The sequence below is a fragment of the Phalacrocorax carbo genome, chromosome 12 (genome assembly GCF_963921805.1).
Source record: "Phalacrocorax carbo chromosome 12, bPhaCar2.1, whole genome shotgun sequence".
NCBI lineage: Eukaryota > Metazoa > Chordata > Aves > Suliformes > Phalacrocoracidae > Phalacrocorax > Phalacrocorax carbo.
The window spans coordinates 20869077-20893717 of NC_087524.1; the positions used below are offsets into that span (position 1 = coordinate 20869077).

The 24641-nt window shown below is 43.9% G+C and overlaps 1 protein-coding gene across 2 annotated transcripts in view; it reads left to right on the plus strand.

Moving 5' to 3' along the window:
* Nucleotides 1–24641, plus strand: part of PTPRE (protein tyrosine phosphatase receptor type E) — a 109684-nt gene that overhangs the window by 16741 nt on the left and 68302 nt on the right. The window contains exon 2 of one of the 2 annotated variants that reach the window (XM_064464383.1): nucleotides 11753–11833. The exons of the other annotated variant lie outside the window; for it this stretch is intronic. The gene's annotated coding sequence lies outside the window, so the exon portion shown is untranslated. The remainder of the gene's footprint in view (nucleotides 1–11752; nucleotides 11834–24641) is intronic. 2 annotated transcript variants of the gene reach the window in all.

Genomic DNA, 24641 nt, shown 5'->3' on the forward strand with positions numbered 1-24641 from the left:
TTCCAGCATTCATGCTGTCTTTTCATTTTTGAAGGCTCTGGGCTGAGGTGTGGTTCTTCTCTTTGGTCCCCCCCACCCCCCAAGCTGTGGTTTAGCTAGTGAGAAGCTACTAAACCGGTCATAGCTCTGAGGTCTCGGCTTCCTGAGGGCCCTGAGTTTTAGATTGAAGGATAAAGAACAGCCAGAAGTAATTAAAACTAGATGCCTTCAGCATCTGTCCCCCTGAAACAGATATCCCTGAGAGCTGTGGTTGCAGTAGGGGCCCTTTACACTCCACAGGGAGATGTAACGGAGCAATGTGCATGACCCCAGAGACTGCCTCTTGATTTTCTGCCGTGTCCTCAGAGTGCGGGCTGTCGTTCTCGCTGTGGCCCATCAACCTCCTGAGCGATTCACGTCATTGTCGGTGGTTTGTGGACCTGCCTGCTGGGTCCCATCACCGTCTCCGTCCCTCCAGTGGGATGAGAAGGAGAGAAGAGCACAAAGAAGAAAAGGCCTTTCTAAGCTGCTTGATTCCTAGCTCTGTGGTGTTTATGTTTGAATTCATCTGTGTAGGCCTGTCTGACCACGAGCGTTGGAGGGAAAGGTTCATCTGTAAGATGGACTCTGTTGTTCGAGCCTTTTGAAAGCAACCAAGTCACAGATGGTGACTTTTCTTCATGGAAAAATAGAGAATCACTGCTAACAGCAGGGCATAACTTCCCACTCTTCCCAGTGGAAGAGACTGGGGCGGCAGAAGAACCTGTGGAGAGTCAAGTCTACCACTTGACTTTGAAACCCTGTCATATGTGGACTTGACTCTGGAAAAAAAATTGTAATATATGCATTGGTAGTTATGGAACTCAGGAGGTGGCAGGAGTCATATAGTACTGGTGATCATCCTCAGCCTTGAGCGACTCCTGGAGATCCCAGAAAATATATCGGTGTTCATTATGTGTTTCAGCCTGGAGTTGTAGATCTCCTTCCTCATCATATTTTTGTAAAACAGTGAGATTCCCTATGAAATCTTATATTTTTGAAAGGAGATTTATCTGTTTTCCTTTCACCCTCCCACCGGTAGTTTTTGTTTTGCATCTGGATTTCTGGTTGTTTATCCAGTCTTCAAACATGAACATCTGATGTGCTCTTGGAGCCAGTAGTAATAATGACTTAAGAAAGAATGAAGTTCACCATTTCTCTTTGGGTAATCCTATGGAAGAATAGCTGAAATAAGCAAAAACGGATACAAGTTTGACTTTTCATCTCCCACATTAAGCAAATAGTGGTTCTGAGTTTCTACAGGAAGGTCGTAGCAGAGCAGTGTCCAAGCAAAAAGGTCAAGTCCCTGTAGGAAATATCCAGTATATTCAAGTGAAGGAAACTTTGTATAAATGCAAACATGAGATGCTCCCTGAGAGAAATAGCTTTTATTTATCCTCTCAGTGTTACAGAAAACAAACTTGGAGCCAATTTCTGCTCTTTAAAGCATCACTGCAAGTCTCTGGAGGATGCTGTCCTCCTTCCTGCACTTTTACAAGTCTCCGAGGAAGGGTTCTCTCCAGTCAACTCAACATGTGAAGTTGAAAGTTGCTTCTGCATTAAGGCAGAGAAATGGTTTGTTCACATCACATTTTGTTCTTAAACAGAAAGGAAGAAAAGGCTATAGGTTAACTTGGCATCAAAGCACATTTGTAATGAAAATTGGCAATCGTAAGTGGGAGGGAAGTCATGTCTCCTGTACTGCAACATTAGCCAACACAGTAGATACCTGAATCTTGCTGATTGATTGTGGAACGGTCAGGGCTAAAGCGAGACTCTGCTAGAATGAAGATGAAGGTGATGCTTCAGTGTTTCCTGCTGTTGAGGTATGTGATTGTGAGAAACCCGTTGTGATGAAACTTAATGCCTCAGGAACGGGAGACTGTGTGTACGTGTCTGGAAGTTACCTGTCTTTCAAGCTGATAAAATTCTGAGGAGAATAAAAATAGAAATGGCCATCCGCTGACTTGTGTCATCTCATTTGGAACAGGTTTTTTAGGCACTCTAGTTTTGATGGACAAACGTATTCTTTAAATAATATTTAATGCAATCTGTCATGTTTATGAAGTTGAGTTGAATTATGAGGGCTGTGGAAGAGGGAATTGAAGGAAATAACTTGTTAACTCTTGTCAGTGATCCGACAGCGTGGGTCCTGCTCCCAGGCTGCGGGCGAGCGCCCGTTGTAGCAGAGCTGACCTGGCAGCGCCCGTCTCCAGGATAAGGAAAGGGGTGTATGCTTCTGTTTGCACTACACTGGGAAAAACTCACCTGAAGTCTGCGCAGACGGTTCACAACTTACCTGAGCACTAGGCGGAGGTGACTGCAGGACCCGCGGGCAGAGCCACTGTTGAGGAGCTGCTTCGCCCATCGCAGTCGGTCTCTCTGGTCTGTCCCTTTTGCCCGCAGGGAACCAGTATGTGAAGGCGATTTTTGGACAGGAGAAGTTACAAACTAAGCAGAGAAGACAGACAAAGGCTGAAATAAATGAACTAACAGTGTTCTTGTTTTGTCGATTTGAATGAAGGCTCTTGTGGTTATATGAATGTCTTCTTCCAGCAAAAATCTGTTAATAGGTTTCTGCCTGTCCTCAGTTACTTATTTGTGCCCCTGAGCTGCCACTCACCGAAGATGTACGATGTTGTTCTTTGCGTGCTGTAAATCAGACCAGGGAAATATCTCCTCCTGAAGGGCTCTTGCTTTAGTATTTTATTTATTTACTTTAATCCAGATAGTTTCTCAGGCTGGTTTACAGCAAAGAGTTATGCCAAGACTAGTGGTGGTGTGGTGCAGAGTGGGTGAAGTGGTCCTCAGCTACAGAGGGAGGGGAGAAAAGAAGAAGGGGGTGGGGGGAAAGGGAGCCTTTGATCTTGGACATTGTTTTTATTGCTGCTTGTATCCATGCACATGCTGCACTCTTGTTTTCCCGATGCTGTGAGCTGTGCTTCCCTTCAGCATAATGTTAAAAAGAAGATCCGCTATGGCTATATGGAGTTTTAGATAGCTACAATGCAACTGGTGGTGGTGTTTTAAGGACGCCACATGAAGACAAAAGTAACAAAACTGAACAGGAAAAATAACAACCTAGTTATTGCTGAATCAACATGAAAGTTGACAAGGAGAACCATGTTTCCGTAAGAGCACGGACGGCTGTGAAGGAGCAGCCCTTTCCTTGGGCAGCGGCAGTGGGTGCCGTAGCCAGTACCGCCCGTGGGCTGGAAGGAGTTGCCATTGCCCAATAACCTGAGATGGTGGCTTCAATTTGTGGCTTCCCCTGGATATCCCTGTTTGAGAGCATGCTCTTGTGCCACCAAGCTTGTCATTCTTGTGCTTCGTGTGGCACTCCTGATTGTCCCAGGGAGAAATTGCCTCGGTCTCACTCATCCATTCAGAACAAGCATGTTATCAAACCCTAACGTTATTTCTGGATGTTGCAAAATGAAGATATGTTCAAGGCATATATTGCCACGTATTGACGGAGAGCTTAGTCATCAAGTGTTTCTCCTGCTAATTTGTTAATTAACTATTTAAGTCTTCAATAGCAAATACATCTTGGCTATTTAAAAAGGGAGAAGTCCCCTATGTCCTCGGGGTATAACTCCTATTATCTTCTTCAGAATTACAATTTCTGCCCCGACACAGAGGGTGAATCCAGAGCTTCTAAAGCAGAACCCTGAAATGTTCGCTGCAGACCCACAACCCTTGTTACCTAGCATTTACATAAAACACGCTGACACCACTTTGGGGAGGTTGAGTAGGATTCTTTCTCAGCTGTTGAAATTTGCACACGAGATGGAAGATGTTTTGATTAAAAAAAAGGGTTAGCTGAATATTTTTTTCCATTTATTCCCATGTGTCAAAATCAAAGCAGTGTTTCTCCAGGCGTTTTGCCCGTTTTCTTTTTTTGTTCCTCTTGTTCAGTTGTTTGGATTTCTTTTCCCTCAAGGTTGAGATTTGTTATTTTTTTCTTTTTTCTCTTATTGGAGGAATTCCTTTGCTTAATGAGATAAATATATGTAAAAATGCATTTTAGGCAGAAATGAACATACTATCACTACTTTTTAGATTCCTGTTCATTTTCAGTAGCATTTGTAAATCCATTCTTTTATGTATCGGTATAGGCAGTGGTGAACGCGGGACAGCCAGCGGGAGAGCTGTGAGGCTTCACCGATAATGTCCTCCTGCTGCAGGAAGAGCAATGAAAAGATCACAGTTATAATTCCTATTTTACTTCTACACGTTCTTCTACCTTGTGAGTTTTCTAATATGAAGCCCTTTCTGGAATAACATTTTAGCATGTGGTTGCTTAGTTTATTATTAAGCCGCATTTCAAAAGCCACCTGTCAAGGAGAGAAACTCCCAACTTTCTTAATCAGTGTTGAAACAACTTCTTTAAAAGCATAAAATAGAATCTTATCTTTTTTTTCCCTGCAGTGAGGAAAAACATTCCCTTTCTCATTTCTTTGTTTTTATTTTCTCCGTGGGATGCTAGTGCTTCTGGCCACTCAGCAACTAGATCTTTTTTTAGAAACTAGAGCAGAATTTTCATAATAAACCCGATCTCGTACAGATTCGGAGCCTCCGTTGGGGGGAAGGGAGGGAAGGAAGATGGAATTAGGTTTAGAAGCAATGTAATTTCAAGGATCCACATTCTAAAAAGCCTCCATGGATTTGCTGCTGCTGCCTGGATTAGAAGACCCTTTAATTTGCTTTTAATTAAAATGATTTTCATTTATTCTATGTCTTCTTCAAAGGTCCCAAGGCACCTTACAAACTTGTGATTATATATATGAAACGCAAAATCCATATTCATGCGATGCTGAGGTTTCACGTTGAAGTTAAGGATGAAAAAGAGTTTTACCCTCCTTTTTTTCTGTTAGTTTTTTTTTAGAACCTCAGTTCCCCGTTACAGTGCAACTTTTAAAGCACTGTAGTTGTACATGTTTGACCTCAGTGAAATTGCAGTCCAAAGTGTAAACACTGACCTTCCATAAATATCTTATCTGAAGAATATATTTAAATAGCCATGGCTTTATTTTTGCTGCCTTATTAAGTTGGAGGAAAAAAAATCATGTAAACACCTTTATTTTTTAAAAAAAATAGGCAATGAGCAGAGAGGTCCAAAGCAAAAGGCTATGAAAATGATATAGTAAAGTGGAAGCTGTTACATAGCTTGTAAATATACTTAGGTTACACTAATCTTCTTTTAAATAGAGGTTCTTAACACAAAGTAACTACTCAAGAATTAACAAAAACCTTTCCTAAAGATGACTGGACTGCACTACATTTTACTTGTGTACTCCACAGTAACTACTAAAGGACAGAAGAAATAGGGTTGTTGACTGGGAAATACCCATATTTTAAATTACTTTAGTGGTGGTTTCTTTCTTTTTGGTTATTTGCTGTGGAATTAAACCTGATGATCAGCACGGAAACCTGAAGAAGTGCAAGGAGTGGTATGGATAACGCAGTCTCAGGTAGGAATTTGATGCCCCAGCGAAGGTGACGGTGATGGAGCCAGCGCTGGAGAGAGGAATCGCAGAGAGGGGGAGACCAGCAGGGGCAAGGATGTGCAAATGCTGAATTTTTCCTGAGACTGGCCAAGTTGCTTTTGTCTTGGTTCTGTCTGTTCTGGAAGAAGCATAAACTGTAGTGGCAGAGACGTTGAGATTTAATTTTTTCACGCTCATGAATTTAGACAGTTCTGAATGAATGTTGGGACATTTTGTAAGGACCTCGAGTCTGCTGGAGGCCGGAGCTCTTTGTGTGCTTTTGCACAATGTAGGCAGTCGTACAAATTCGGTAACTACCATGAGTTTTTAATATGCGGTAATTAAAAGGGAAAAAGAGAACAAGGTCCTTAAAACCAATTTAAACACGCTTATTTCATAATAAAATTGTGTCTTGAAAAAAACAGGTCTGTTACTATCAAAGAAGAAAACCTGAAACTTTTGCTTGTTTATGGAGAGCCAGAAATTTCACTGTTCAAGTTAGGGTAAGCAAAATGCCATTTTTTAACATTACACTGTTGTTTGAGGATCTTACACCAGAATTGTGGGCAGCATATTTTCTTATAATACTGGTTTTGTTTTCTACATGAATACAGCAGTGTTTGTTCCTACGGAGGAGTTATTCATGAGGAGTTCACAGAACTTGCTCGGGATCTGGGAGGAGGGTAGATGGCCGTGCTCAGCAGTTTGATTGAGGAGGGCATTTCTGGGGTGTTTTGGGGGGTTAACTTTTGAAAGGTTGGCATCTTTGCGTGGATATCTAATGTACAATTTGAAAAACCTGATGTAATTGTCTACAGCAGCTACAACGCTGTAGTCTGTTGGCGGCCATCTGCCGAAGCTGTCCAGGGAGGGCGGAGGTGGTGCTGCTGGAGCCTGAGGTTGAGTAGCAAGAACTGAGCGATCCCAGCGAACGGACAACTTTGACGTGCAGGTTTTCCCTCCCCAACGCTTGAATGATTCAACTTGAGACTATGGGTTTTTTTTTGTTTGTTTTCCTTCCACCATTATTTCCCCAACCTGTTCCCTGTCTCCTGCTCTACACTCAAATCCGTAAAGTCTCGGTATTATTTTCTGGTATAACTGGTCAATAAAGGTGACTGCACACGTGAAGGCTGGCATCTGGCGAAGCGTTAGTGAAACCTGGTGTAAGGCCAAGTGTCTCCTGAGGGCAGGTGTGCCGCCTCCTCCCCGCTGCGTCCTCTCCTGTCCTCCGTGGTTGCTGGTGGCAGCAGGTTTCTGGTGGTTGAGTCTCTCTTCAGACCTGGAGTGGCTTGTTTCCAATGAGAAGTTCCTTGCAAACTTTGGCCTGAGAATCCATGGATATCTGTTTTCTGGAAATGCATTAGGCAGTAGGAAAACTGTGTTTTTAAAAGTACAAATGGCAGTTGCAAAGTAAAGCTGAAAAGGCCTTCCGTTTCTTTTTTTCTTGTTTTTAGTTGACTCCTGCATGGGGTAAGATGTTTGATTGAATTAGAAAGATGGTTTTAACCATCTTATGAAACCGCTGTGTTTTGTTGCTCTGTAAATAGGTTATAATAAATGACTGGCTTGGGATTGTGTTCGTCTGAGACCAAGAAACATGCTGCTGCAGGGCGATTTCTTGTGAAATTGTAGGCCGTTAAGGTGATGGACTTAGCAGCAGCTATCCACATACAGTTTTATTAAGGGCCAGTTTATGCATTTGTGGTGAAAACCATAGCAGTTGTGTATTTTGAATGACTTTGCAAGGCATCTGTATTGCATCCACTGTGCTCCATTGTTTCATTTAGGCACAGATGTTAGAAAAATGACTGAATGGAGTTACATAAAACTCCAGTGCAAATTGTTATTGTCTTTGAAATTAGGATGGTGTCATCTTGTTTTGGCTCCGGGGAGGTTAGATGAAATGGGCCTCCTAGAGGAACATCAAATACCGCAGTTTGCAGCTGAGCGTGACCCCAAGTGCTTTGTGAGAGCTCGCTGCTCTCCATCCCTTTAGTAGTGCTACCACCATGTGGCACCGGTGTGAATTATGATCCCGGGGAAAATGACATTTACGCTGCGTGTTGCTGCCCGTGGGAGGGCGTCGGCATCAAATAAAGTGCCATCGTGTTGGAAAGGCAGTTGAAGAGACGCACGCTGCTGTCCTGATGTGTTGCTTCGGGACAAAAGGGTGTAGAGGAGGGACTGGAAGTTATACAGACCTAATGAACAGCCTTATAGGCTTCCCACAAAGCAACGTTCAGCGCTCTTTAGGCAGCGCTGTTGTATTTTGAAGGTGAGGGGAAGGTACGTGGAAGGGAGATTCCCGAGATAACCCGTGTAACTGCTGAGGGGTTTGGGCGGGTGTGATCTGGCACAGGTTCACCTCTCTGCTATGTTCAGGAGTTCATCTGTGAGTTTATCTAAAGCTGGATATGCAGCTAATGCTTCAAAGTTGTTGTCGTCTCGTTCGTGCAAGAGAGGAAGCGCAGGGTAGAAGTCATTTTCATAATTACTGTTCTAAAATAAATTTAGGAAATAATCATGACTTTGCTTGACAGTTCCTGGAAAACCTAACCTAAGGCCCAACTTCCCACAGAAGGCTGGACCAGGTGGCCTCCAGAGCTCCTTGCCAACCTCAGCTTTCCTACGATCAATTTTAAAATCACTTGGCATGGATCCTTCAGGACTTGCAGCCTTTTCAGTAGCTGCAATTAATTAATTTCAGGTGGAAATAGGTACTGAAAAGAAGCCTTTGGGGGCACATGTAAGCTGGTTTCAAGCACTCTCCTGGTTTGTTTTTTGGTGTTTTTTTTCGGTGTGGGTGCGGACTCCTTTTAATGCATGCAAAGTGCAGGGTGAGTAACTAGCATATTAGAAATAAATGCAGCTGCACACCCGCCTGTGAGCATCCGAGTTGAGCTATTTCTGCTGCATCGAGGTGTGGTGACATCTGCGAGTTTGTCTTTCCTGAGTGCTTGTGGCAAATGGTCAAAACATTAGCAACTGAAGTCTGCTGAAATAACTGCAGGTCTTAAAGCATTTTATAGTCATCAAGAAGCAATTGTTGTTTATGTTAAGATGCGGTACGGGAGTTTGGATGTTAGTTAACGTTGTCCTGATTTTGTACTCTGTATACATCTAAAACATCCTAACAAACATCCTTTGTACATCAAAAACCTAGAAGGCATGCAAAGCCTGACCTCTGAACACAGTGGTTTTTTCCTGTTTACGTTGGCTAAGACCCTTAAAAAAAAAAATATATATATATATAATTATTTTGTCATGAAGAAGACTACCATATAAGTTCACATCTGTGGGAGCTTGTGTAAGGTAGATAGTGAAACTTGGCGTGTTCTGCATGTTCTTGGCCTTCCAGGAGATCATTCAGAACTTGCGTGTGATATCGTCGTCTTATCGTTGGAGCCACGTGGGATGAAAATGAAGTGACTGCTACTGTGCTCTGGCAGGGAGCAAACTCTGAAGTCTGATTCGCGCAGCAGCTGTTCCTCATTTAATCAGAACAAACACGAGAGCAAAGGTCTTTGCACATAATTTTTTCCACTAGATATTATTCAGCCATATATTCATACGTAACATCTCTGCCGGTGACCTGGATGATGGGATGAAGCGCTCGCGCAGCGGGTTGGCAGATGGCCCCGGTTTGGGAGGCGCGGTTGCTGCGCTGAAGGGCAGGGATGCTGTGCAGAGGCACATCAAAGAGCCTCCCGGCGTTGGCCAAAGCCAAATGCAAGGGCGTGAGGACGTGGAGTACGAGCCCAGAGGAGAGGGCTGGCAGGGTGGGGACTGAACTGCGGTCTGCAGCGACCCGGAGGAAGGTAATGGAGAAGTCCGAGCCCAGCTCTACCCCGAGGTGCACAGTGCAAGGACAGGGGGCCGTGGGCGTAAGCTACTGGTTACATAGGGGGGAATTGCAACTGGTTATATGGGGAGAAGAAAATTCCTATGAGGGTAGCGTGCAGCACTGGAACAGGAGCCTGGGGGGCTGCAGCGGCCCCTCCTCAGAGCCCCCCAGCACCAGCTGACGTCCCAGCAGCCTGGAACTCAGCTCTGCTTTCAGCAGGAGGTTGGGCAGGATGACCCCAAAGGCGCTTCTCAGCCCAGGTTATTCTATCTCATTCAGCATTGATGCCCACCTAAAATCCTTGCCAGGAAGCTGTACGTGCTGTTAAGTGACTTGCTAGTGTTTATTGTGAATTAAGGAAAAAATGCCAAAATCTAATCCTCTGAATGACTTACGAGGGGGAATTCACATCTGTGTGAACTCCAGCTACACCCGGGTATATACAGCTTTATTCCAAAGCGCTGGAGATCCTGACACTTTTTATTATCAATCTGCTTAATTTATTATTATTAATAATTATGATTACTCAAAGAAACTGTTTTAACACTTATGTTCGGAGCCTGTACTGACAGAATAACGTAGCTTATCACAGCAGGTGTTTGTGCTGTTCTGTGGGACTGAGCTGCTTTAAAACATCTTCTGGTTACAGTTGTTTATTGAATTATATTTTAAATTAATTTTCATGAAGTAGGTGTACTGCCACGCTTCTTTTTTTTTTTGTTTGTTTGTTTTTTAGCCGTGCTGTTAGCTGGTGGAACACTGGAAATGAAAAACAATTCTGTTGATTCAAAGCAATGTAAAATTTTATGTTTACCTAAGGCTTAAAACGTCAATGCTTACAACGGGCTATGGGGAAAAGGAAAGGGTTGTTTTCCTGTGGTGTAAATCTGATCGGTGTACTTGACTTAGTGAAGTAAAAATATTGTTGGTAGAAGCATCATTACAGACCATAGTTTATGGTTTTAAAGAAACGAAGAAGTGAATCCATATTTCAGTGGTCAAAAGATAACGTGTTTGAATACTGGTCACTCACCACCACCCACCCTTTGGAAAGAGCTTATCTCCTTGAGCCATGCCACTGTGGTAGTATTTATATCAAAAACAGTGCTTTTCCTAGCCCATTAAACCACAGTGTGTCACACCAGAAATAGTTTGTAGAGGAAGTAAGATATCTATCTGTATAACTTTGTGTGCTAGCTATGCTACATGTACATATACTATGTGTATCATAGCTATACATCTATGTGAGCTAACAGAGTTTTACTCTGTTTCGAATTTTTAGTGTTGAAAGGTAAGTCATTTTTGGTCGAGTTGGTACAGTTAGGTCTTAGAGTACATCTACTTCTGTATTTTCAGTGATGCATTTTGCCTATGTGGCAGAGCACGCACTGATTAAAAGTCAGAGTGGTAAAAGTCATGGATCTTTCTGTTGAAGCAGGGAAGGGTTCCCCTCTGCAGAATAGGAGGAACCTCTGCAGGCATCAAATATCAACAGAAAATGTATTTAGATTTAGATCTCCATAGAAGAAAAAGGTTAGGAAACTGCACAGAAAGGCATGCAGATAAGTTTCGCTTTATATTCTGCTGGGGGAATCGTGTTGGTTTAGAAAGGCTGCTGCTGAATGAATCACTAGAAGAGCTCCTGTGGCCTCTTTTGGGCAATATTTAGGAGAGTACTTAATTACCAGTGCTGGGAGGTGGAGGGACACAGTTAGTGGGCTGCAGCCATAAATCTCGGCTGTTGCAAGCGACTCCCATGGGTACAGTAAATGGTTTAACTGAGCACCAAAACCTCTGCATTTCGTTTGGAAATCACTCTCTGGTCTCGACCGTGCGTGGTGGCAGCCCTGCCTGGGGACCATCTCGCTTTCATCGGTGCTTGTGCAGGTAACTGCAGGTCGGTTGGGTTTCTGGCAGCACCATCAGCCGTCGGGGCCTTGGTACAGCGAGTTGGTCCCCAGGGGTGGGCAGAAAGCCAGGGGCCTTTGCAGAGCCACCAAGATCTTCTCAAGATGTTTTTTATCTACTGAGTTTAGAGATGACTAGTTGTGTGTATAGTCAACATTTTCTACCATCTCCCATCCCCTGTGTGGAACAGGCTGCCCAGAGAGGTGGGGGAGTCACCATCCCTGGAGGGGTTCAAAAAACATGTAGACGTGGCACTTCAGGGCATGGTTTAGGAGACATGGTGGTGTTGGGTTGATGGTTGGACTTGATGAGCCTTGGTCTTTTCCAACCTTAATGATTCTATGACTCTGTGATCTTTCCAGTTTGCATTGGCCATGATTGAGTGGTGTGATACCTTTCCCCAAATCTGATCAGGAGATGTTAACTTTGACCAAACTGAATAACTTTCAACCTGCAGATTTTGTCACCTCCCTGTTTATCCTTTTTCCAGATCCCTGAAGAATGGCATTTCTTTTATTTATGTTGTCCAGGCGCCAGCACAGCTCCTCGTGAAACACCGTTGTGAAAACCAGTAAGTAGTTAGAGCGGAAAGAGGAAGGGGCAGAGAAAGCGGTTCACCTGCTAGTGAGTCTTCACCTGTGTGTGCCCCGTGGTTAAAATGCAATGAAGTCAAGAGCTTCAGTATGATGTTTTCCAAAAATGATCTTTTGGACATGTCCTCCGTCACAGTATTATCCCTAGTGATTCCTGTTTGTGAAATAAGGAGGAAAAACAACTCAGTGACTCCAGGTGACTTGCACTTAACTTCACGTTTTGTGCCTATACGTTACTCCTGAAGCAAAAGTGTTCCTTTATTACTGAAGAATTGAGATGCGCGTTGTTTAGAAAATCCTCCCTGCAGGTTCCTCTTTCCCTAGCTCAAAGGCACTTTAAAGAAGGCATTGCCTTATCTCAGTAACGCATCTTGGAAAGTCATTTAGTGAGCAAATTGCCAGATAATTGCATTGGTGGTAATTGCATCTTAAATTGATCTGCTGTTGAGAAAGATGCTGAAAATGAACTGTTCTTAATCATGATATCAAAATATTGGTTCTGCTCTATTAATTAGCATGCTGTGAAATAGGGAATTTTTTTTTTTAAGGAAGCAACTTAAGCTGATCTGGTTTGCTTTTTATTTTTAGTTAATGCCTTTAGCTGGTTCCCTGAAAGAATGAGAGCTCTGTGCCTTTGTGTGTGAGAGGGAAAACAAAGTTTCTAGGACACCGATGAGTGAAAACACTAAAGATTTTTTTCCATAAAAGAAATGTTGAGGTATGTCTCAGGATTTTGTGTAGCTTTTCTGAAAGATTTTTCTCTTTCCTTCAGCCCTGCTGTTTTCCAAGCAGCTCCTCACCAGTGACAGCACGCGCTTTGCTTTTGAGCCTGTTGTTAGCAGCAAAACCTCTGCATCAGTCTGTCGGGTATGTCTGCATTGTCCTTCGCTGACCTGGGCAGGGATGATGATGACTGAGCAGGCAGGAGATGCAGAAAGCTTCTGTTCAGACGTGTAGGGGGTAATTTCATAGGATGTTTATGACTTAATTTGCTGCTCTCCCACAGATATACTTTCCTTTGTAGCTGATCTACTTGACCTGTGAACAAAAGGTCTCTTGGAAGCCAGTGTGTTTTGATTTTTGTATGTTGTTGGGTTTTGTTTTTGTTTTGAAGTGCTGCTTTGCAAAGTACCATTGACTTAGTATTGACCTGAGTTTAGTTACCATCCATTTTGTCGATAATTAGACTTGGCTCTCTGCTCCCCAGCAATCTTTTTTCTTTTTTTAATGTCTTTGTGTAGCTTAATTCTGTGATACAGCCAAAAAAACTAAGACCATGAAATAGGTGCAAAATCAGTTGGAGCCTGGAAATGAGTTACTATCCCCTTATTTTGTCTCATTAATTTTTTTCATCAACACGACTATGGTTCTTTGGTGGCCTTTCAGGAAGGGTATGTGGTGCACTTGCCTATGAAGGGAGACGAATTGAGGGTATGATTTCTTTTGAGAATCGCTCCGGTGCTACTTCTGATAAGGGTTAGATAAGTTTTATGAGAACAGCTAAGTTGCACTAAATTGCACGTTAATGACTTCAGCTGGAAAAACAGATCGTAAGCACAAAATATGCATACCACAGGGCAGCTTTTTGTAGCTAGAGCCTGACATGATGGAAGAAGGGCTATGTTTCAGGCACAGACTGCTGAGCTGCTTGTAAATGCAGTTTGGTTCCATTTCTCACCATCACTGCTGTGCGCTGTATATAGGATGTATATATATATATTTTTTTTTTTTTATGCTGTTGAAAAGGGTGTGAGACGAGGAGAAGTGCTCAGCATCCCAGCAGTGCCTCCTGCGGTTGAGGTCTCTGGGGATAATCCCTACCACCGCAGGAGCAAGTGGTTCTGCCAAGCATACGGCGCTCAGAGCTATATAAGCAAATTATCCTCATTTTCTTCTCTTGATGGAAAGAGGTTGACTTAAATCTGGCAAAATCAGACCTTCCTGGTGTCGGTTTTGCAGCTGCAAGAAAGATTTTGTTGCCAAAAATCAGTTCAGGTCTTCCATCTAATGAGGCCTCAAGTTCTTCAGCATTTTCAGACTCCATTAACTCAAGTTTATCTGCTGCCTTTCTGAATTTTCCACAAGTAGCAATTGCTAATCATGTCTAAAGAAAAAGTCCTTCTTGTTGTCGCGTGAAACACGCGGTCCCGCAGAGCACGTGGGTGAACTCTTGCTTCTCCTCTTCCCACCGCCCCACGGCAGGTGAGCGGGAGTTAGGCCGTCGGTTGGTGCGGCTTCCCAGAAAGTGATTTCCTTGCTTTTGTGCTTCTGATAGGCTTTAAATTAGCTTTGCGACCCTTGGTTCCTTCAAATGCCTGTAAAAAGAGAGTCCTCTGGAGCCTGCTGGACTCTGCAGACAGAATATGGTTAAGATTACTCCGACCTGGAGATAAAAACCTGGTTACTTTTTCCAAAAGTACCCGTTATCTCGGATTTGTGTGCTGTCTTCAAACACAAAATTTCTCTTTTTCCTCCTCACGAGGTGTTTCCCTGTACATAAAGTAGTTGGAGATGGGATTTTGGATTCAGTCTGGCGCAAGTGGGTTGCAGGAGCGCCGGCCCGCTTTGGGGGCGGCAGGGAGCAGGGGCACCTGAGCGATGCGAGCAGCGCATTAACGTCAGCTCTTAACTAGGTTTAAAGAAGTTGAGCCCCAGCTTCTTAAGCCGGGTTTTCCCGTGGCGGAGAGGAGGCGGCTGCGTGGGAGCATGCTGACGGTGCGCTTGTAGGGATGAAGGAAAATTGCAGAAACAGTTTTCTTGTGACTTCCCCTTCCCTCCTCCCCCAGTATTTGTAAATAGGGTGTGATAAGGCTGAGCACTCTATATTGAGTATTTTGCTTACCTTAACCACAAGTAGATTTTCTCCATGATTTCCTGGCCTGGAAATACAGGGGCAGGTTTTCAGTAGCTGCTGTGTTGAAAAAACAAAAAAGGGATCTTCACCTTGTTGCAGCTTCAACCAGTCATTGATTACCCTGAATGTTTCCTTTTCCAGTCACAGGAGGAAAATTTTGATGTTATAACATGGCCAGAGCCTCTCAGGTTATTCCACTGAATCTGTGGGATGAGCATTTATCACATGCTAAAGCCGCAAGCAAAATATTCAACAATCAGGGTTTCCATCACGAGGGTGGGACTACACAAGCACACTGAATTTATTCTATAAAAAAGCTCACCTCATTTTTTGGCTGATATATTCTGAACGACAAGTTGGACAGACAGCAGCATTCAACTGATCGGAAAAAATGGATCCCACGGGGCAGTGGCGTTTGTCCTTGGGCAGCTCTGCATCAGACGGACAGCAGGTAAATAAAAGGAGAATAAAAATAATCCGTTTGTATAATGTAGTTTAACGAAGCGTGCCTGTATTTCTGGACAGGTGTTGTCTTTGGGACTACAGGAGGGAAATACAGGAGGAGGAGTGTGTCTCCTAGGTTGCCATGCAGGGGCAGATCTGCCCAAATGCTGTTGGGAGGGGGGGCACGGCGGGGGGTGCAGGGAGGGACCGGCAGGGACGCGAGGCGGCACCGCCACAGTGGAACCATGTCTGATATGCAGGTCTTGCTGAGATAGAACTCCACTAGCGTATTTAGCATGAAGGACGGAAAAGGAATCAAAATTACTTATAGTAGGCTGTCCATTGATGGTATAAATGACCTGAAATAATCTCTCCAGCAAAATTAAAATTAAAAAAAAAGTTTAGAAAGGGGACTATAGAACAGCAAAATATGAATTACTTGGGTGAAAAGAGTTGGGAATGTAATTTAAAGGATCTCTTTTCTTAGTCTCTTGGGTTTATAATTTGTTACCCTAAAATGTACGTGTGTGTGACTCGTCTTTATGAAGCTGGTTCTATGATTTGGGCTTAAAAGTACGGGTGTGTATTTGTGCTTCGAATGATTGTGGTCCAGAATGCACAGGGGGGGACCAAGATAATGCACAGGGGGGAACCAAGATAATGCACAGGGGGGGACCAAGGTAATGTTCCCTGCACCAGGAAACACAGACAGCTATGAAGGTATTTTAAATATTCATTGCTTTGAAAAGTTCCTTGTTTTCAAGAGATCGATTTGTTACAGTGCGGTAACCAATTACCCAAAATACAAGATGAAAATGCAAAACAAACACACAAAGTAAAAATATTAGTACCTGTGCATTTGTAAATTACTCTGCTTTTGTACCGGAGATTTCGGCGATACTATTTTAAACCTGTTTCATCAGAAAGGGTTATTAGAAGGAAGTAAGGTTGATGGGTTTAGTTTCATATCCTCTGAAGCTAAAACTGTCATTTAAGTAATTTTTGGGTCCTCCTGTGTCTGACAGAAACTAAAATTAAGTGCTTATGTTTCGGTAGCCAAAGGGAATCTGAGCTGATCTGAAAGTTTTGTAGTTGTCTTATTAAAAAGCTACTGTTTAATTGGCTGTATCGCAGCCGCAGTGTATTTTTATTGTCAGAAGAAGCGATGGGAACATCACTCTTCTGATGCGTGAAAATGTGGCTTGATGCTTGTAAAATTGCACTTCTAGTGAAAACTTCAAATTCTTTTCCTTACGAAAAGAAAACCTATATTCTGAAATAGCCCTGGGGTGGTCGGTATCCACGTGCAGGTGCTCGGTTGTTCTGCGGGTAAGTGGAAGCATGGATTGGGGGTGAGTTTTTTGTCATAACAAATTATTTCCGTAGTGTTCCCTGGTAAAAGCCTGGGAGCAGCCATGCTCCGTGTTGAGATTGGATTAGTAACCCCAGCGTGTACCTACACTGTGTCTGGGACCTCGGGAGCCCCCGACGTCCCCGTAATCCCCTGGGGAGGGACAGAACCACGCCGGGAACCTCGTGGTGCCTTGGCTCACGTTCCTCCTGTGGTGGGAAACACGGTTTTCACCCGTCCTTGCATTCTCCCCCCAAAGACACCCCTGGCCCGTGTTTTATTCTCAACGTGTCAGGTGAAATAAGTGACCTAAATGTCACGTAAGCGAATCACTGGGTGCCGAGCCTGTCTGAAGCGCAGGGGAGTGTGTGTTTGTGCATCCTCCACGTGAGTCTGGGCTACCAGCAGGTTTTCAGTAAGCAGAAACAGATGGCTCGGGCAGACGCAGAGCTCTTGCCAGCTTCCTTTTTTTTTTTCCTTCAGAGGATGCCATAATAAACGCTGGGGCAGGGAAAAAAATCTTTTTTTTAAATAAATAAAAAAAAATTTTAAAACCCGCCCTTTCAGAGCACAACTGGTTTTACAATGGGAGAAGTTTTCCTACCCCGATATTGTGGCGGATGCTGCTGGTGCTTGGCACTGAAGGGGAGCAAGGGCAGGACACGTGCCTGCCAGCCAGTACCGGGCTGTAGGCTCTGCTCTTGCTGGTGTCCGCTGGTGTGTTTGTGAAAACAAAGCTTGCAGTTTTGGAGCTGAGTGTCCTGTACAAATACTAGATATTTTTTTTTTTTTAAAGTTCATGTACTTCTTCCAAAACAGAAATATAATTCTCTTTGATCCTAGGTCCAGGATACAGTCTCAGTCCAAAAAGCTATTCCCATGGTAACAACCCACATTTGACCAAGGGGTATTTTCCACCAAATAATATTTTTGGATGAAACAAACCAGCATCTTTACACATGATGGTCCAGGTCCAATCTACAACTTTGTTACATGTTTCACTCCAAGGAGGTTCCAAAATGGGACCCTTATCTGTATTTTCAACACATGGTGTCTTAGAGAAAGCTGTCAAGGGAAAACACTTTGCCTTTTTTTATCCCTGTCCTCAAAGAAAAAACATTCCTTTATGCAAAAATCCAACTTACAGAGTAGGGAAGAGAAATGTTTTTAGAAATCCTTGCGAAATTATGGTTTTGTGAGCTATAACAAAATCTGCTGTAAATACCTCGAGCAGCACTCGAAACTCGCTTGTGCTAAATACTTCCCAAGAGTACGCTTCGATATTATTGCTATTATTATCGTTCTATTAACCACATACGGGTTTTCATCGTTTCCTTAGTAAATATGTTTGAGAGTAGCAATTCTTTTTCATACCATGTCTTGAAAAGAAGTGATAAGAATTTGAATGCTAACTGGCTGCGGGTGTTCAGTCCTTTGCCAGGGATTTAAGATCCATGTACATTTTATCCACGGTAATGCCGTCAGGAATTGCAGTGATGATTTTAAAACACATTAAATAACAAAATACCAGTTTATTCTACAGAAATTATGACGGTAAATGCATACTGCTGTTGACACCAGCTGTCATTGGGAAGCAGATATTCTTCAGGGTGTTTATTTGCAGGCAGCAGAAGCGATGACAGCACCCTATAGGAAAATCAATAGCTGGATTTTCCACCAGGCGCTGCCTCTTGCCAAACCGCTACTCCTGAGCGATACCGCTTCAAATCAGCATATGTTTGCGCGCTTCTTTGTTCCTTAACGTGGCCGATACCCGAGCAAAAGAAAAAGGGGACTGGGTGTTAATTGCGGATGGGAGGAATGGCGCGCGTAGGAGCGAGGGGTGCTGGCGGCTGGGTTGGGGAGCGTCAGCGTTTCCTACCCCGCGTGCCGCAGTCGTGGGTACCCAGGAGGGTTTCCCTTCCTCCCTGCCAGCCCCCGCTTGTGCTTTGGGGGAGAGGTTTCATCATCTCTTGATTTATTCCTCATCCTATTCCCCCAGTTACAGTACATCTGCAAGTTCCTCTTCCGAGCGATGCTTTCAACCTTACTTTATTGCTTGAAATGATCTACTGATTAAAAGCTACCTTGCCATTTTTTGATTGATGTCCAGCCCCTGCCAACCTCTTCCTTGTCTCCTTCCAAAAAAGTAAGAAAAATGTTGACAAGGACTTACGAGGGCTTTATTCGTGGATAAGCAATGGCAAACTGTAGCCTTTTGGCCTTGTCTGCTAATGCTGCTGTGGGGAGTGCTTGTAGGGCTTTCATTTTTCTCCTAACGTGAGTTGAAAACTGACTTTAAGCCTCTGATGCAACGTGGTGTTCGTACCTGGTGAGGTTCCGGGCGAGCCACCAGCCTCCCTGCTGGTACCAGAGCTGCCCTGTTTTCTGCGCCGGACTTTTCCTTTGGTGGGTTTTCCTGATTTTGCTTAAATATACACAGTTACAGCTGTGTCTCAGAAACCGTCTGGCATCCATCTGCTCCCATCCAGTGCAAGGTTTTCCTGCTTTTACTTGTTTACGTGTGATGGAAATGCATTTTTCTTACTTATTTCACCCGCTCCCTTCAAGCCGTATTTGAAACAAGGGAGGCAGTGGTTTACTGCGCTACGGGTCAGGGACTATAAGGGACTACAGCAAAAGGAGGGAAGAACTGTTATTAATTGTGGAAAACAAGCACTTCTTGATGTTAACTGAGGTGAAAATGAACTTGGTGCACACTTCAGCACCAGTGAAACTGGATACACTATTTGGTAATTGCAGTGAGGGCAAGCAACTCTCTCGATCCAAACTACTTCAGATATTTTTAGTTGTTCCTTTAGTCATCCGCTTCCACTTTTGTCTGCTTCAGGCACCAGTGGGAAAATACAGCAGCTCATTTCTCCAGAAAGGTCACGCTGTTCTGAGAAGATATCATTTCTTTCACTTCTCTTTTGCATGAAGGGGAATAAGCAGGGTTTTGAGCGCTTAGAATTACTCTGGTGAATACTTATTCCCATCACAAAACTGTGATGTTTCTTGCTCAAAGTGTCAATTTTTTGAGGGTTACTAGATAGGTGTTAAACTGGTCTGAGTTGAAATAACCAACCATTGCTCGTGATAAGCAGCTGAATATTTCCTTTAATGAATTATCTTCCCTCTGCAACGTTGGGCAAAACACGAAGTAGCGCACCTGGAGATGTGCCTGCGTCTTCGAGCAATCTGCTGGGTTTTGCACTGACTTGGGTAGCTACCAAAAGACTGGGCAGACTGAACCATTCTTGGCAATTTCCAGTGAACGATGGAATTGCTTTAAAATGACCTGACTTGAAAAACTTGGCTGGGCGAGGCCAAATGTTATAGCCAAGAACTGCCTGGTTTATGGGTCTGCGTGGGGTTCTGCCTTCTTGTGTGCCTCTCAAACGCACTGAATGAAGCGATTAGATTATGGGGGGGAAGTGTACAGTGAAAATGTTACGAAGGGTGTAAAACTCTTCCTTAGCTTCTTTCTTTCTGGTTAGACATTCTGCTAATCTTGAGGAGTCTTGTTAACTGGAGGCAGGAACGTGGTGCTTTCCTGGAGATGGTGGTGTTGACGTGCACGTAAAGGGGAGGATCCGGAGGAGGGAAGAGGTTCCTGAGAGCGCCTGCAGATGTGAGGGAAGGCTGGGTTGACCTTCCTTGTCCCTCTCTTGTTGACTTGGACTGTGCTCATCTGTACCATGTTAGCGGCAGTGAAAGCCGTGGCGGTGGTGGTCTGAGCGCACTTCTGCAGTGAACTGTGCTCATCAGAAGAGTTTGATTCAAAGATAAGTCAATGTTGAGGCGATAAAGAGGAAAATCAGTATTTTAGCAGAAAGTCTCAGGACTCTGATGGGGTCAGAGTATCAGGGCTGAAGCTCTCCCTAGCTGAAGACCTATATCGTACTGAGGCTCATCCGCAGTACAATCATCTTTATCATTTTTAAAGAGATTTGCTGTTTTTCTCCACGTAAAATTTTTCAAAGTAACTTGAGCTTGCTATACCAGTTAATAAGCCCATATTGACTGTAATTGGAAATGAATGGGAGCAAACATCAGTGACAACTAAACCTGCGCTGGAATGGAGCGAGAAAATGGCAGAAACAGAAACTCACCAATTCCCATGTCAAGCTGCAGCAATAATTCAATATAGTCAACTGGGGTCCAAGATCTAAAGCAAGCTGTAGAGCGGGCAGGCAAAGCTGGGGTGAAAAGGGGAATGTCACGCACAGAATAATGTACCAGGCATGTTGAAGTGGTATAAACAAGGTGTGGAGGAAGCAGAACCTTTCATTCTCCCTTGCTCTTGGTCTATGGGGTCAGAAAAGACCTTGGTATTGTAAATGGGGGAATATCTGCCTTTCAGGTGCTTCCTCAAGGTGATAAGCTTGTACAGTGTTTGCCTCCCTCAGAAGAGCAGCTGTAAGGTCCACCTGATGTTCACTGACGTGGATGCTTACTGTAACTCAGACTGTGCACAACCGGAATACAAGATAAAAAAATATTACCGTTACTACAAAATAACTGGTTGGGCTTCGCTGTCTGGACTGGCAGTGTTTGACCATATGTTTGCTGTCAGCTTGGCTTGCAGGTGAAAATCTTAATGTTTCAGACAAACCGACTCTTCTGGGCTCTGTATGTTAAGAGGAGGCTTAGCAGCCCCGAGAGCCTTGTCTCTGGTTGGGTTCAGCGGTGGTATTCTTGTTTCAGCGCTGGGGATGCCTTTTCCTTTAGCTTCTCTAGTATTTTCTCAGTAACACTTGATAATACTCCAGGATTACCAGTGTGTACTTATATAAGAAGTTTACGTATTACTTATTATTTAGTTATTTGTATTACTGTTGTTCTCCCTGGCTTGCCGAGCATGCTGCATTACTCATGGTGCTAAGGCGCAGAAGTCACTTTGCTCAGCAAGACAAGGGGGGGTTTATGCCGAAGGCCAGTCGGGCGTCTGCGTGTCACGCTGACAGTGCTGGACGTGCAGGATAACCTAACTACACAGCTTTAGCCAGCTTCAACTGCAATGATTTCAGTTTTTGGTTTGTTTTTTTTTTTTTAATGTGAGTAGTAAAAGGGAAGGATGCAGCTCTCTTCGTTAATTTTTTTTTTTTTAATTTCCAATCTGTCTGTGAAGCCCCCTCACATTTGCATTCGAAGGGCATTGCATTAAACGGTCTGGTTTGTTGCTGTGTGGCAGGTTGGAGCAAGTGCCGCGTTGCTGCAAGGAGCTGCGCAGGCAAGCCGGTTCATTTAAGAAAATGTAATCACATTTGAAATCATTAGATGGTCTCCCGGTGACTCCGTGGGTGTCATATGGTTTCTCATGGTTGTGAAAGGAAGAGACAAAAATGAAAACCACAGCTTGTTGGGGGCTTTTTGGTTCGTGGGGGTTTTTTGACTTGTAAATTTGGGAGTGTGTCTTGGCATACAATTATTTTAAGTTTGGCATCTGGAATTGTTGGAAAAGTTCACGCTTATTCTGACTTTCCTTAATTTCATAAAATATTTGCTCTTGGAAAGGTATGACTCTAGCATGTAAACTAGTTTGAGTTGTATTTTCATTTTGGACTTTATAGTCTAAAAGACGAGTAATTTGTAAATGGTGGGTGTAAATACAGATGGACGAATATACAGGCCACGGATCTCGAAGCAGTCGTACCTGCAGGATGAGAAAAAGCCGCTGCAGCCTCGTTATCTGTCATCCCCCGGAGACCCATCGTCTCCCCGGAATAGCTGCTTCAGGAGCCAACAGAGCTTCCACTCATGGGGGGGGGCTCGGGGGTGCTGCGGAAGGGGCGCAGCCCTCTCCTCTGCAGAAGCAAGCCGCTGTCGGGACGCCGCGGAGGTTCGCCCCGGCTGTGATTTGTAACCTGCGCTTTGCTGCTCCCTCCTGATATTCCCATTTAAGAGCAGATAAACCTGTCAGTAAATCCGACTGCGGTCTGCTCGTTTTTCTTCCATGGGGGATAAAGCATGCTTCGAGAGTGCCAACCCCTGTTTTAGTCTTCCAGAAGCGAAGACAAATGTAGTAGCCAGCTTATAGGAGGCTTTATTTCTCCCGAATAAAGCACCGTGGGTGACGGGTCTTTGTACCTTTGTCTGCCTGAATTTATGAGTTGAAGCCTGTTGTCCTACACAAGACCTCTTAGTAATGGTGTGGTCCAAAGTCTTCTGAAAGGAGAAAACATGCTGCTTAGGGTGCACCAAAAGCAAGCCTGACTGGAAGTTAATGTAACATGAATAACGTGAATAAATGTGTCTCTTGTTCCGATTCGGCAGTAACTTTGCTGGAATAAACGGAGGCTGCTCTCAGGGAAGGGCTTTAGTATGTCCAAGTTGTGCAGATCAAAAGGAGCGCTGCAGCCCTTGTCTGGTCGGTGGGAAACTAGAGGATAAATAGCGAATGGGGGTTATTTCATCTCTTCAGAGATGACTAGGAAAGTGTTCCTAGTTGGAGCCTACATGAAGCTGCTGGAGAGAAACCTCCCTCCAGTCAAGGTGTGCTGCAAGGGCAGAGGTTTCTGCCTGGCGGCACCTCCCCTGCCGTTTCACGCGTCCGCTCCTGGCAGCGTGGGTTACACCGGGTGGCTGTAGCTCTGTGGTGCTGCCCCGAACGCCCCGGCAGAAGGCAGTGGTTTGATGCTGTGAGCGGGCAGGGCTTGGAGAGGGAGCCGCACCCTGCCGCGCAAAGGGCTCCTCTCCCCAGTTTGTGCCATGCCCAGGTGGGAAGCTGCAGAAACCCATAGCAGCTATGCTGCAACATCGCCATGGCAACCAGCGAAAATAAGGGCCCCTTCTGGGAGAATGAGAGATTTCAAATTTTGTTGCAGCCAAGAATTATTATTAGTGTCTGATAGCAGCGCTATCCTTGGGTCAAAGTTTCTCGTCAATAAAAACAAATGGCTGTGGCTATTTCTCTAATGCTCAGGTGAAGGTACGTGCAAGCCTGTACTGTTGGTTCAAGAAAAATAAATGGGATTGAGCCAAAAATGTAGAGGAAATACTGCATTAATGACATTTATAAAGCTACTAAGTGCAAGATTAAAAACTATAAAAAAAAAAAAGAAAAGCCTGCTACAGTCCCCAGTTCCACGTGTAGCCCCCAAGAAATGTGTGTACATACGTGTGTAAGGCTGGGTATGAAATCAGAACACCTTGATATTCTGTAAGTGAAGTTTAAGGTCTAGTGTTTTGGTTTTATTTTAAGATGTTGGAGGAGGTAGCCATGCATCCAGTCATTTTCTGAATGTGACAACCCTATTTTTAATATTGGGCTCCTTTGCCAGTCCTCAAGGTATTGGTTCTCTCCAGTTCTTTATACAGAAAACTCTGAAATTGTTGGGTGTTTTTGTGGGGATTTTGTTGCTTTTTTTTTTTTTTTAATCAGGAGGTTACTAAACTATTTGAACTATTTAACAAAACTCAAAACCATATAAATAAAAATGGGGAAATTGATAATTACAAAAGCAGTGTGCTGTTGAGTCAGCTTATTTTGCATAGAATTACCATTTCATGTCCTCTTCAGCTAAGAAACAGAACTATATGAGAAAATACCATATGATATTACATATGCCATTTTAATGACACCTATTTTACATCGCTTCTGCTTAGCCTAACTGATTAATGTGAAATGTGAAATTCCAAAGACATCCTACCATTTCTAATGAAAAGTCAGATTTGCTTGGCAAGCCCGACCATGCTTTTTTTTTTTCCTTTTATTTTTTTCTTTCTTTCCTTTTAAATTTTATTTTTCCTTTTCGTTGAGCAGAGGGGTGAGCCCAGTGCAACTGGGGGACTATTTGCATGTTGCTGCGCGCTGCCCGCAAGCAGTGGGGCTGTGCTGGGGCGACCTCCTTCCTTCTCTTCCTCCTTTAATCACGGCTAGTGACAGCTCCTTCTTAAACGTAAGTTCAGGTGAAGGTTGGGGATTTTTTTCCTGTTATTTCTTGCTCCTGAATTTTAGCTATTGATCTGCGTTGATGAGAGGAAGATGGAGAGTAGATGAGAGCCTGCAGCCAGCAAATGGAGAAGGTATGGGAGACTGGAGTGATGTATGAAGACACTAGCGTGCCTGGATTTCTGTGCGGCTGTTATAAATGAAGGCTTAGGTATTTTAACTCATAAATGTTGATTTTAT